General features: G+C 46.0%; 1 long non-coding RNA gene across 6 annotated transcripts; it reads right to left on the bottom strand.

The window, feature by feature from the left end:
* Window positions 1-4730: 4730 nt before the first annotated feature.
* LOC123168387 (uncharacterized) lies at window positions 4731-10092 on the bottom strand. 6 transcript variants are annotated; one of them, XR_006484303.1, is made up of 7 exons: window positions 9637-10092; window positions 8987-9528; window positions 8842-8911; window positions 8644-8730; window positions 5633-5746; window positions 5496-5545; window positions 4731-5005 (listed from the first exon to the last, which is right to left on the bottom strand). It is a non-coding gene; the product is annotated as an uncharacterized lncRNA (long non-coding RNA). The 6 variants fall into 6 exon arrangements; XR_006484302.1 differs by lacking the exon at window positions 5496-5545 and having other exon boundaries at window positions 9637-10091; XR_006484304.1 differs by lacking the exon at window positions 5633-5746 and having other exon boundaries at window positions 9637-10090.
* Window positions 10093-13971: the final 3879 nt, after the last annotated feature.

Genomic DNA, 13971 nt, shown 5'->3' on the forward strand with positions numbered 1-13971 from the left:
CTTCACCAAGATCTGTTATGTCAAAATTTGAGGATAAGTATTTCTTTGTTTCTTGTAGTAGACTAACATCACTACTAGCAAGCAGGATATCATCCACATACAAGATTAGGAAAATATATTTCCCATTTTTAAACATTGCATAAATGCAATTATCCTCAATATTTTCTTTAAATCCAAAACTTTTAATCGTTTGATTAAACTTTAGATACCACTGCCGAGAGGCTTGTCTTAATCCATAAATGGATTTCTTCAGGCGGCATCCCATATTTTCCTTGCCTTCCATGATAAAACCCTTGGGTTGTTTCATGTAGACTTTTCTTTTAAATCACCATTCAGAAATGCCGTCTTAACATCCATTTGATGTAACTCTAAATCAAAATGAGCAACTAATGCCATTATGATTCTGAAGGAATCCTTACATGAGACTGGAGAAAATGTCTCATTGTAATCTATCCCTTCTCTTTGTGTAAATCCTTTTGCCACGAGTCGTGCTTTATACTTTTCTATATTCCCTTTAGAGTCATACTTAATTTTGTAGACCCATTTACAGCCTACTGTTTTGGCTCCTTTAGGAATTTCCTCTAAGTCCCAAACATCTTTGGAACTCATCGATTTCATCTCGTCTTCCATTGCCTTCATCCACTTTGATGAATGAGGGCTTCTCATGGCTTCTTCATATGAGGTGGGATCTTTTTCCATATGAACCATTTCTGTGTTATAAACTTTAAAGTCAGTAGAAATAGCTGACTTTCTTGGTCTTGTAGACCTTCTAAGGGCCTCAGTTTCTGGCACATTTTGTGCCTCAACTTCTGGCACTTCTTCTAAAATTTGCTGTTGCACCTCCCTTTCATGCTCAACATCGGGTTCAGTCGGCTCCTGACGGACAGGTTCCGGGTCTTCCCCCATAGCTGTCATGGGTGGAGTTGCAACTGGTAGTGAGAAAAATGGCTCCTGAATCATCGGATTAGGTGCATGCACCCTCTTCTCCTCAAGATCAATTTTCCGAGCTACCAAGCTCCCCCTCATCATTTCGTCCTCTAAGAAGACTGCATGTCTCGTTTCTACAAACTTTGTATATCTGTCAGGGCAGTAGAAACGAAAACCTTTTGATCTGTCTGGATAGCCAATAAAGTGGCAACTTACTGTTTTGGGATCTAACTTTGCAATGTTTGGATTAAACATTTTGGCCTCAGCAGGGCACCCCCACACCTTGAAGTGTTGTAGGGAGGGCACCCGTCCTGTCCATAGCTCGTACAGTGTTTTGGGCACCGACTTGCTTGGTACTCTATCGAGAATGTGAATGGTGGTTTTAAGCGCCTCCATCCATAATCCCAATGGCAAGTTGGAATAACTCATCATGCTGCGCACCATATCCATAAGTGTACGGTTGCGCCTTTCAGCTACTCCATTCTTTTCTCTCAGAGTGGGATACATTAAAAGCACATGAGTTATCATATTTTTCTCTTGCCAGAATTTCTCCCGCCATACGGGATTTTTGACATAATATTATGTCAGCTTTACCCCGTTACGCAGGTATTTTCACAGACTTTTCCGCCATGCAGGTTTTATCATAATCATCTTTTCCCGCCATGCGGGTAATTCCCTGTAAGGGAACATAAATGCCAGAATTGGCTCTTTTGACTGCATATTCAATCATCAAATTTAGGAATAAATCTGAATGCTCTTTGACACACATGCTTGATCCGACGTTGGTCAAATTAAACACGCATGTTACTTTTTTCATCTCAAATCATGTTGACTGAAAAAAAACTTCTTCATAGAGAGTACATGAAAGACATTCATCAACCAAGACTCTGAATGATCTATCTCTTTTCTTTTTATGCCATTCTTTAGAGAGAAGATACTCCCTTACGTTATGACTCATCTTTTGGGTCACAAGTACCCAGCCATTCGCTTTCACGAATGAAAGCATGCAAAACTTTTAGTCTGAGAAAACTTAGCCAATAATCAACAATGATGGGCATAAAAAATAACCCTACGTTGGTCTGGTTAAAAGAAATGCACATTAAACTTTTGAAACTTTCTTTTATATTCTAAATCACCATTGTGGCAGAATTAGAATAAACATCATCCTTATACATTAATTCCATATCACCGTTGGGCGGAAATGGAAATAATGCATATAACTTATAAACAATGTGATGATAGTATTTCTATTAAACAACTTTGCTAAGAATTAATCTTCACCATCAACTTTATTGCATCGGGAACAAGAAATATACATTTCTCTAGTTCAAGAGCATTTCTTGATCTTTATCCGTTCTCTGAAAATTGACCACTTTGATACAAAACTTATCAGAGATTTAAACTTTGAACATAAGACTATAGAATTATAGCATTGTTATCATCAACGTTGGTCAGAAAATAACAATACCACATTTTAACTTTAAAAAACAAAATATCTTTCCTTTTGTCATAGTGGAAACTATCTGCATCTTATTTCACCCACGGGGAAAAACATTGCTAAGAACATTTCTTCCAATTAAATTTTCCCGTTGGTTCCAATTTAATTGGAGGATAAAACTTTTACTTTGCAGCGGAAACTTTATAATATTCTATTCAAAAATAATTCTGTACTCTTTTACTCTCTAAGCAATTTTAACCGGTTGGTTCAAAAATGCATTAGAGAAGCAACAATTTAATATCTTACTTTAGTTCGATTCACTTTTAAAAAAGCACCTTTAAATTTCAATAATAAAACATGATCATGTTATTAACAACGTTGGCCATAAAAATAACATAATCATATTCATTTTAATAATCTCTTCAACATGCTCTTAAAACCTTCATTCTATATAAACTTTTATTTTCTTTGTAAAAGAGAACTAATAATTATTTACGCAGCGGAAAAACATGAATAAAAATTCATGAACTTTTTATTCTTTACAGAAACTTTTCTTTTATCAAAGAAGAATTAATGAACTTTATTATTTTCTTTATAAAATTCCTGAACTTTTCTTTTTCTGAAAATTTTCTATTTTCATTTTCAGAAACTTTTTCTGTTTACATTTCTATTTTCTAAACAGCTTTTTGGTTGGATAAATCGAAATAGGAAAAAGAATTAAAACTATATAAAAATTTTGTTAACAGCAGTAACTTTTTCAGAATTTTTTCCATTTTCTGAAAAAAAAATAGCAGCTGCAGAGCCTAGCACGCGCCCGCAGCGGAAAAAGAACGGCCCACGGCCTGTGACGCGCGCGCGCACGCCGGCCTCGTCCTTTCGGCCCGATGGCCCGGTCATGCGCAGCGCAGCTGCGATGGCCTCGACCACTTTCGGCCCAAAGCCCCGTCTGAGCCGGCGCCGCTCGATCCTGGCCGTCGGATGAAATCCGACGGTCGTCCTTGGATCTCGCTCGAACAAAAGAGCCCGCACCGGCCTCGAAGGAAACCCTAGTCCATTCTTCCCCTTCGCACGCCGCTCAGCCTCTGTCCCGCACGGCGTGTCGGGGTTCGGCGGTCGCCGGCGACGGCGACGAACCGCCGCGGCGCGCGTGCCCCTTTCCCTTCCCCCTCCTCCTTCCTTTCACCTCCTTTCCTCGCTCTTTCTCCGTTTCCAGTAGCCGACAGGTGAGGTCGAGCCCTCTGCGCTCTCCACAGATGGCGCAGCAGCGAGTCCAGCCACGCCGGTCGCCGGCGACGGCGTCGAGCTGCCAGCCGCCGTCTCTTACTCCTCCCCCTTTTCTGTGCTACCTTCTCCATCCCCACTATAACAGTGAGAGAGAGAACAACAGGAGGGCAATCTCTGTTCCTCCCCGCGTCCGACGGTGCTCAAACGACGGCGAGTGGCGGCGCCCCTACAGTTCCCCTTGCCGGCATGCGCGAACTCCCGCCGGAGAGCGCGCCGCTGTCAAGTGGTCCTGTGGAGGTGCCCTTTGCCCCGAAGGGTTGTTCTTCGTCCCCGCACCTCAGCTTGCCGATGCGTGTGGGGATCGAGAGGAACGGCGCGGCCTTGCGGCGGCGCGATTTCTTTGCCCTTTGCCCCTATTGTTCTTTTAGGGTTAGGGTTCTTTGGGGGAGGGGATCTCTTTTTCTTTTTCTTTTTCCGTTGTTGTTTCTTTGTACCGAAATCAACTAGCCCGATCTGGCTGATACCATTGATAGAACTTTAGATCGGAGTAGGCTAGTAGATCCGGTGAACCTACCTTGTCCAGCAGCGGATGAACTCGAGCCGGAGGCCATCGTGGTGCTGGGGCACACGGCGATGGCAGAGAGTGGGCGAGGTGAAGGTGGAGCTTCCCGTGAGCACCGCACTAACCCTAGATCGGTAGGGATGTAGGTGGGGTTTGTGGCAGCGATTAACCTCGTGAGTCGTGCCCCGGCCCCCACCTCTGTTTATATAGCGCGGGTCACAGGGGCCCATCAACCATGGTTTGGTTGGGCGCCCCCGATCAGGGCGCGAGTCAAGGGCCCGTTCGACCCGTTGGGTTCGAACGGGAGAGAGATCAACCTAACATCATCATCTATAACCTGACGCAAGAAAAATTTAGACAACCACGATGCCTCTATTCTGAAGGAGTCAAGATAGGAAGTGTAGACAACTACGATCCCTTTAGTCTGATGGAGCCTCCAAAAGAAAAGCAACTAAAGCAGTGCATATAAATTATAAACATAGCGATGTAGTTTCACTGCAGTGTAACACACCAAAGCATTACATATGACCCATGAAAATTTGGAATTGCATGTTGTCACACCCCTCTTGCCCCCAGCCATATCAAACCCAGTAAGACATGGTTCATATTCCATAGGTTCAAAAAACAAAAGTCCATGTGCCAATGGTGCCTTTTTGCATACTAAACACATCAGGGTTTAGTATGTTGTACCAAAAAAGGCCACAAAGATTGTTCACTGTAACTAATTTACACTGCTTTAACAAAGCATAGTAGTAAGCTATATAGTTAACTATTTTAGATAGATAGCCTTGTCCATTGAACACAGAACCGGCCACCAACCACTTGAATCCAGGTTTATGGGCAGAGCTTCATACCTGAACAATTTTTTAGTAGCACAAAAGTCAGGTCAGAATTCAGATCAGAAGAAATTGATAAGATATTGAATATAAGTAGAAGTCTAAATGTTGCTTTTAGTTTTTTTCACCATAGACACAATATTCGTACAATGGATAAAACCGACTGGCCAAAGGAAGATTTAAAATAAAAAACAAATACCAGTTCTTTTTAAGCTTTAATGAGTTACATGCTTTCACCTCCACATCAACTCTCACATGGAGGCCAGTTGCAACAATTATATTAAGTGATGTTCTAACCTGATTTGTTTGCAAATATTCATAGCTATAACTGTGCATCATCCAAGAAAAGCATTTTCTCTTGTATGCATTACAAAAAATGAGTCTTGATGAACATGTAAGGTCACATGGTGGCAGATGTATTTTCTTAATTATGTAGCTTTGAACAACTAAAGCAACACACAGTTTTAGTTTGATTTATCTTTCCTCACTATTTAATTTGACTACTTACCACAAAAATCTCATATCAGGCCATCCATCCAAATATACCATGTAGAGATACTGACAGAAGGAATGAGAAAAACAGTAGCTTAAGGCCTTTGTTTTGGAAAAACTGGACAACAAATGAGCAGGACGAGACAACAGTACCATTATAAATGAACTGGATGAGCGAATAAACAGCAGCAACATAGGGCAGCCTGTTTGTGAAGAGCAAAATATGTACATAAGAGTCCTGGGTCGACAGGCCTCTTCTTTCCGCGCCTGCATGCGGACGTGCATAAGAGTACGTACGCACACATGTAGCCACTAGTAGAAAACATGCCTTTGGTTCGGCTAGAAAAGAGCATTAATCCCGGTTGCATTACGAACCGAGACTAATGTGAGCATTAGTCCCGGTTCGAGCGGCTAGGGCACCGTACAGGCATTAGTCCCGGTTGGTGCCACGAACCGGTACTAAAGGTTAGACCTTTAGTCCCGGTTCGAGCCACCAACCGGTACTACTGGGGTTTGAGGCATTAGTACCGGTTCGTGGCACGAACCGGTACTAAAGGTCCCATTTTCAAACTCTACCCCCCGATCGCCTTTTCAGTTTTGTAAAAAGCAAAAGAAAATGATAAAAACTTCAAAAATTAAAATCCTTCCAGATGTAGTTATGTTACTACATGTACTATTTAGGAAAATTTAAAAACTTAAATTTGGACATGTTTTGCAAAAAGTGAGGAAAAATGTAAAACGGCTATAACTTTTGCATACTATGTCGGAAAAAAAACGTATAATATATCAAAATGTTCAGCATGAAAATCCGCATCCGATTTTGACAGCCTACAGCTTGTTTGCAAATTTTTAGAATCCTCAAATTCTAAAAGGAAAAAAAGTTATGCTCAAATTTCTGTTTTTTTTTGAATTTTTGTTAAATCTGGTCAAACTATGGTCAAACTACTTATTCAAGAAGTATTAGTGTTACTAAATAATTATTCAAGAATATTAGTGTTACTAAATAATTATTTCAGTTTTTTTGAATTTTGGTCAAATCTGGTCAAACTGTGATCAAACAATGGTCAAACTAATCCTGGGTCGACAGGCCTCTTCTTTCCGCGCCTGCATGCGGACGTGCATAAGAGTACGTACGCACACATGTAGCCACTAGTAGAAAACATGCCTTTGGTTCGGCTAGAAAAGAGCATTAATCCCGGTTGCATTACGAACCGAGACTAATGTGAGCATTAGTCCCGGTTCGAGCGGCTAGGGCACCGTACAGGCATTAGTCCCGGTTGGTGCCACGAACCGGTACTAAAGGTTAGACCTTTAGTCCCGGTTCGAGCCACCAACCGGTACTACTGGGGTTTGAGGCATTAGTACCGGTTCGTGGCACGAACCGGTACTAAAGGTCCCATTTTCAAACTCTACCCCCCGATCGCCTTTTCAGTTTTGTAAAAAGCAAAAGAAAATGATAAAAACTTCAAAAATTAAAATCCTTCCAGATGTAGTTATGTTACTACATGTACTATTTAGGAAAATTTAAAAACTTAAATTTGGACATGTTTTGCAAAAAGTGAGGAAAAATGTAAAACGGCTATAACTTTTGCATACTATGTCGGAAAAAAACGTATAATATATCAAAATGTTCAGCCTGAAAATCCGCATCCGATTTTGACAGCCTACAGCTTGTTTGCAAATTTTTAGAATCCTCAAATTCTAAAAGGTAAAAAAGTTATGCTCAAATTTCTGTTTTTTTTTGAATTTTTGTTAAATCTGGTCAAACTATGGTCAAACTACTTATTCAAGAAGTATTAGTGTTACTAAATAATTATTCAAGAATATTAGTGTTACTATATAATTATTTCAGTTTTTTTGAATTTTGGTCAAATCTGGTCAAACTGTGATCAAACAATGGTCAAACTAATTATTCAAGAAATATTAGTGTTATTAAATAATTATTTCAGTTTTTTTGAATTTTGGTCAAATCTGGTCAAACTATGGTCAAACTACTTATTCAAGAAATATTAGTGTTACTAAATAATTATTGTTTTTTAGAACAATAGTTTCAAACTCAAACAGTGAAATGAGTGACTTCATGCTCAAGCTAAATTCCTGAGGGTTAATAGGATTGACATCTTACTATTGTCAGGAAAACAACAAGTGCAGACTTGGAAACGAGGGAGAATATAACCCGGAAGTTAAGCGTGCTCAGGCTGGAGTAGTGAGAGGATGGGTGACCGTCCGGGAAGCTAGATGATTTGGAATGATGAGGGATGATTAGAGATTAGAGGTTAAATTGAGCAGTGATGAGGGGTGATTAGAGATTAGAGGTTAAAATAATTCCGAAATTTGAAAATAAAAAAAATTCAAAAAAAAATTCAAAAGAAAAATTCAAAAAAAAAATCATAATATTTTTTCTTTAGTACCGGTTCGTGTTACCAACCGGGACTCAAGGTGAACCTCCAGGCAGCGGCCACGTGGAGGGCCTTTAGTCCCGGTTCGTGTAAGAACCGGGACTAAAGGGTCGTTACTAAAGCCTCCCCTTTAGTCCCGGTTCCAGAATCGAGACTAAAAGCCCTTTTTCTACTAGTGAGCACAGTACACTGGCCGGCGGCCGGTCGTGTTTTTCTCCCTGAGGCCACACAGTACACTGGCCATTGTTGCAAAGCAAATCAATATGGCCAGCCGGGAACGGAAGAGAAAGCAAAGCAAGCGTCCACTCTTGGCCACTCCTGCGCAAGAGGCTACAGTGCCTAGGCTGTGAGACTTCAAGGCTAGGGTGCTCGCCTGGCACGTTGAGCGACCACACACGCTGTATAGGATAAAGTGGGCTACTTTGCTTGCATGTACGTGTGGCGGCAACTGGGCACTGGCGACACATCCATGCATCGGCCGGCCACCCTGGTACACCCCAAATGGTCATCCTGAACTTTAAGCACTGCAGATTGCTTGCAATCACCTGATCCACTGTTCAGTTACATGTTGTGAAAACGCGATGGAATACATAGACTTGTTCCATTAGAACTAATTCATAGCCTATGGAGGCCTTCACGAGTTCTACACTTGCAGGAAATCCCCATGAAACTTAACAGATCATCAAACCCATAACCCATTCTAGAACTAACGTCTCAAATATTCCGAAAATATACCAACAATACAAAATTAGATTGTGAGAGCACCTTATATTACAGGCAAGCTAGCTCCCTCTACTGGAGATTACGCCTCCGGATAGTGGACTCTTCTCCACCTCCCAGAAGAAGCTCCCTCTACAGAAAGCAAAATTAGATTGTGAGGGCACCTTATATTACAGGCAAGCTAGCATTGCTCAGTTAATAAAGTATCATTAATGGAGCATACTCTGAAGAAAAACCACACACCTCTTCTTGAGCAGCCTTTCCAATGTTCGCTTTTGCTTGTAAGTTAGCATTCCTCAGGCTCACACGCAGCCTGAAAAACTAAAATCACTTGTATACAAAAACTAAAGAAACAAAGCGAGCAAAAAGAACTCTAAGAACAGCCTACCTCTGATATTGGTCCTTCCATGAGCCTAGGGTTGCCTGTCCAGACTGAACTTCTTCAAAAGTGGGTAGCTGCTCTGCCAGAAGATCAAGTCTGCACTGCAGTCCATCCTGCGCAGAACCGTTCAACCAGGAAGAGACATTGCTTCTTCTGTCCCTTTTCCCATCTTCCCACAAGATTCAATTGCAGCACTGCACACCTCAAGCTGTGCAACTGCTTGGCTCCATTCCTTTTTCAAGTTTTCAACGGCTTGTGTGACCTCGTCCATCCGTATTATCTGATCAATTCAGCGGATTTACAATGCTGCAACTAAGAAAGCAATAACTGGTTAAAGACGAGACTTGTAATGAAAGTGGAATCAAGCAAGAAACATTCAATTGGACAAACTGACAGACAAACAATGAGTCCAACTAAGAAATTATGCTGGGCTGGGCTCACTTCCTGCTAGTCATCAACTTTAGCATAGCAGGGGTGGACGAACTCGGGTCTGGCCGCCTTCTCTACATCCATGTCCGGCTCCTCCATCCCCTCTTGATATGTACCCGCTATCAATAACCCATGAACCAAACAATCACGAAAACCGTCGTGTACTGAGAGAGGAAAATCGATCCAACCGATCCATGGCAGGGGCAGGGTGGATGTGGCGTACGTACCGGCATGTCCGAGCTGCGCCGTGACGGGGAGAGGATGAGGAGGAGAAGTGAGGTGGCAGAGGAGTCACCCACGGCGCGGCCGGTGGCAACGGCGCACCCCGCCTGGCCTCCTCCCGTCGACGCGCCAGCCGGTGGCGACGGCGCGCTCCGCCTGGCCTTCTCCTATCGATGGCGCAACGGCGCGTTCCTCGGGAAGAGCAGCGCCAGCTTCCTCTCCTCCTGAGGACGTCAAGCTCGACAAGGAAGCGGCGGCACGAGCGGCGGAGGGAGGCGGCGCAGAGGAGAGGAGGAGGACGGGCGGCGGCGACGCAGAGGAGAGGAGGAAGACGGGCAGCGGCAGCGCAGAGGAGAGGTGGAGGACGGGCGGCGGCGGCGCAGAGGAGAGGAGGAGGACCGGCGGCGGCGGCTCAGAGGAGAGGAGGAGGTAGGGTTACGGGAGGGGAAGCCGCGAGGGGAGGACGGAGCGGGGCTGCGCGTGTGCGGGAGGTGGCTTCCTGCACTTATACGCCACCAGGTGAAATGACGAAAGTACCCTTGGCGGGCCACCAAATTTACAGGCGGTGGCATGGCGACCCCGATTAGTGCAGTGCCAGACGAGATCGGACGGCGAGGATCGAGTGCCGGCTCGATCGGACGGCCAGGGTCGGTCCATCCGGAGATCCGACGGCCAGGACGCGTCAGGGAGCTCGATCGGACGGTCGAAAATTCAAATGCACGAGGAGGCTTCATTTTGGTCCAGACTCTAACAATGGGATATTGGACAATGTCTATGCAAGAGTGACTCGGGAACGAGAAACAGAGGGAGTAGCGGACCCGGGAGAAAAGACGAGAGGAAGGAGACATGAGCTCGTCGGCCGAGACTGCCCGTAGGATAGCCTCCCGGGGCCGGACGTATATAAGGCATGCTCAGGTACCCCCCCTAGAAACCCTAGAAGCACACTGACTCTCCAATGATCTCACCCTTGACCCACAAGCAAGGCCAATTGTGATAGCCAGTACAAATCTCGCCGGCGATCTCTTTTGGATCCCCGGCGATCACCGTAATTGTGACAGTGAAGAAAGAGCTCCCACCGAGTCATTCAACATATTAGTTGAAGAAGCTCAAAAAACTTATTGGTTATATTTTGTAATAACTATCAACCTATGCAGGTGCACAGGTTGCTAACTCCTTTTCATGAATTCTCATTCTCATTCGACATTCACATATTTGCAATCCCTAAAATGACCTATATATTTTCTTATTCTCTCATCTAGTTTTATTTGGATCATATTCCAATGAACCGGATGAAGATATGCTTATTTTGTATGAAGAGGTGAGGAAGCGATTAATTAAAGCGCACCTGTGTGAACAAAAGTCCCTACGGGATATTTTCATTAGTTTCCCGTCCCCCATGTCGCCCACCCCGCGAAACCCTTGCCGCCAGGCGAGCTCCCTCCTCGCCAGATCTCCCTCCCCACGCCGCCGCCAGCAGGCGCCGTCAGGCAAAGCCCGCGCAGTGTCGGTGGCAGCGGGGCACTCTGGTTCTCCCTCTCACGGTGCTCGGGCATTGCAGGGCGTCCGCCGTGGGAGTGCGTGGTCACCGTGGCAAGCTTGCGCTGGGGCTACGCGGCGACTGTGTACGGCGCGCGGGAGCGCGTGCAGTGCGTGGACGCAGATGTGGGGATCCGGCGCTCATGGCGCGGCGGCGGCTGGCAGATCGGATCTCGGGGCGGCGGCCTGGATCGGTGGCGTGCGGTGCGGCCTGCCTGGCGGGCGGCACCCGCGGGTGCAGATGGGGGCCTTCCACGACTTTGTGGGTGACATGGAGGCGGCGGAGCTACGGCGGCTCCTCGATGGCCGACCGGAGTTCCATGGGAGGCGTCGTCTCCGACTCGATCTACTCCTATTCGTGCTGGCTACGGTAGCGACTACGGTCGACGCCAATACTACCTGGACGGATCTGGCGGGTGGGCATAGATCTTGGGGAAACTCCAGGCCGGCGTGGCGGCCAAACCAAAGTCGACGTCCTCGGCGCCGATTCCCTTCCTGGAGGCTTCGGCGTGGATCCTTCGCCCCCACCTCTGCCATGATCGCAGGCGAAAGCCTCTGCTCCTCTGTTTGGGCGACAATAGCACTTTGGTGTTGTGTTCCTTCCTAAAGGCATCGGCCGGGAACTGCTCAGGGTGGTGGAGTTGCTGGTACTTCGGAGTCGATGCGAGATGGCATGTAGGAGGAGCGGTGTGGCATCAATTGTATCGTCGACGACGGTGGATCTCGGCGGCATGGCGCAGTGGAGACTCGGTGTCTGGTGCGCAGAGATGGACTCGTGCAGGAGGAGGAAGCTGTCTCGCGTCATGGTGACGTTGATGGTAGAGAGGCCTGGCAAGGTCGGTGCATTAGTTCTGCTCTAAGGATGGACCGATGGAAGGTGGAGGTCACGGCCCTTGCAGCGTGCAGTGCTCACTGGGAGTGTGTGGGACCCAATCGTGGCTTGGATGGGACACCCGGCTTTAGATGTTAGGCTTTAGTGTAATGTCTGTTTGGTATTAGGCCCGGACATTTGGCACACCTTCATCAAGGGGATAGGAGTAGCATTAGCGTTGCCAAGATGGTGGCTTCAGGCTTGTATCAACTTGTATGGTCTTTGTGAATAATTAATAAAATGGCTGCATGCACCGTCAAGATGCAGAGGCTGAGGGTACATCCTCCTTTTCTAAAAAATATTACTGCAATGAGATTATCACAATTTTGAGTAAAAAATGTTAACGGGACTAATTAGTATATGGGCCCAAATACAAAAAAGGTTGCACATTTACAAAGACACTATGCTGCTTTTCATAAATTCTCTAATAAGTATTAATCTATTAATTCCCTGAAAAGAAAATACTTTCATGTTTGATTTTTTCCTTCTATTTTCACACGTTATGAATGATTTACTTCAAATCTTGTAACATGTGAGTATCCGATTTCCGTTTATTTAATTTTCTTGGTGCTGGATTGATAACTTGCAAAAGAAGGCAAACGCAAGGCAGCAATTCACGGCATGTCATCAACACATGCATGGAAACTAAATTACTTGGCCAACACGTATGTACAAAATGAATGAGATGACTGAATTCGTAAAGCAGGATATAAAAGGCCTCCATCGATCTACCTATAGCCAGCTAGCTAGCGAGCTGCCGGGCCAGAGCGAGTGACAACGACGATGAGTCGGGCGTTTGTGTATCTGGTGGTCAAAAAATGGAGGCCAGACAACAAGTGGACGACGGGTCCATGGGTGTACATGGTGCACCGCATCAACCCGTGGCGCCTCTTCTTCTCCAACAAGGACCATCAACGACTGCAAGCTGGTGAGGCGGCAGCGGTAAGGGCTCGCCTGACTCGCCCTACCATGGCCTTGTACTCATCAATCGGGAATCCGACCATGGACTTCGCGCTCTTCAGCCGCACCAAGGATAAGATCGTCGCCATGGACAACCAAGGCAGAACGGTCCTCTACGACGACGCTCTGCAGGCCGTCTCCCCGCTGCCCAGGAAGAGCTTCACGTGTCAGCCTGTGTCGCTCGCCGTCGGCGACGATCTGTTTGTCATGACCAACCCACCCTCCGCCGACGACCACCCGCCATCCGCGGAGGCGCTCGCCGACCCACTGTGTACTGGTCGCCCGAGTCAGTGGGAGACATGGTTTGGCATCCCCTCCCGACGCCTTCCTATGCGAAGCCAGGGTACGACCCATATGGCTACGTATGGTCATACACGGTGGTCGGTGAGTCCAAGGTCTGGATCTCTGCGCAGTATCACGGCACCTATTCCTATGACATGAAGATGGATATGTGGCGCCCCGAGTGGAGCAAGGTAGGTGACTGGAAGCTGCCGTTCGCCGGACCCGCCATGTACGCCGAGGAGCTCGACCTCTGGTTCGGCCTGTCGTTAACAGAGGAACTGCAGTGGATTCTCTGCGCAGCCGACCTTGTGCCAGGCGCAGACCAACCGCCGGTAGTGGCCCATGAGTGGGAGACCTTCAGAGTGCCCAAAGGGGCACAGGTCGCTACGAGACCCGTTCCTCGTGCACCTAGGCACCGGCGGCCGATTTTGCATCGCCAAATTCACAAGTAACGCAAGACATCAGAATTCGGTCGTGCTCACCGGCGTGGAGGTCACGCGCTACGGCCACGGCAAAGATGATCTCCGACTCATCAAGCATAAGACGTACTATTACGTAGGATTAGGTAAAGATGACCCCATATGTGTACTTTAGTTTTTTTAGTTTTAATAATAATAATAATAATAATAATGTTTTGCACTATCAAGTAAGTTCGGTACGGTGTTTGTTAGCCAAATCAGCATGTCTTGGC

Source organism: Triticum aestivum, chromosome 7D (assembly GCF_018294505.1).
Source record: "Triticum aestivum cultivar Chinese Spring chromosome 7D, IWGSC CS RefSeq v2.1, whole genome shotgun sequence".
Classification (NCBI taxonomy): domain Eukaryota; kingdom Viridiplantae; phylum Streptophyta; class Magnoliopsida; order Poales; family Poaceae; genus Triticum; species Triticum aestivum.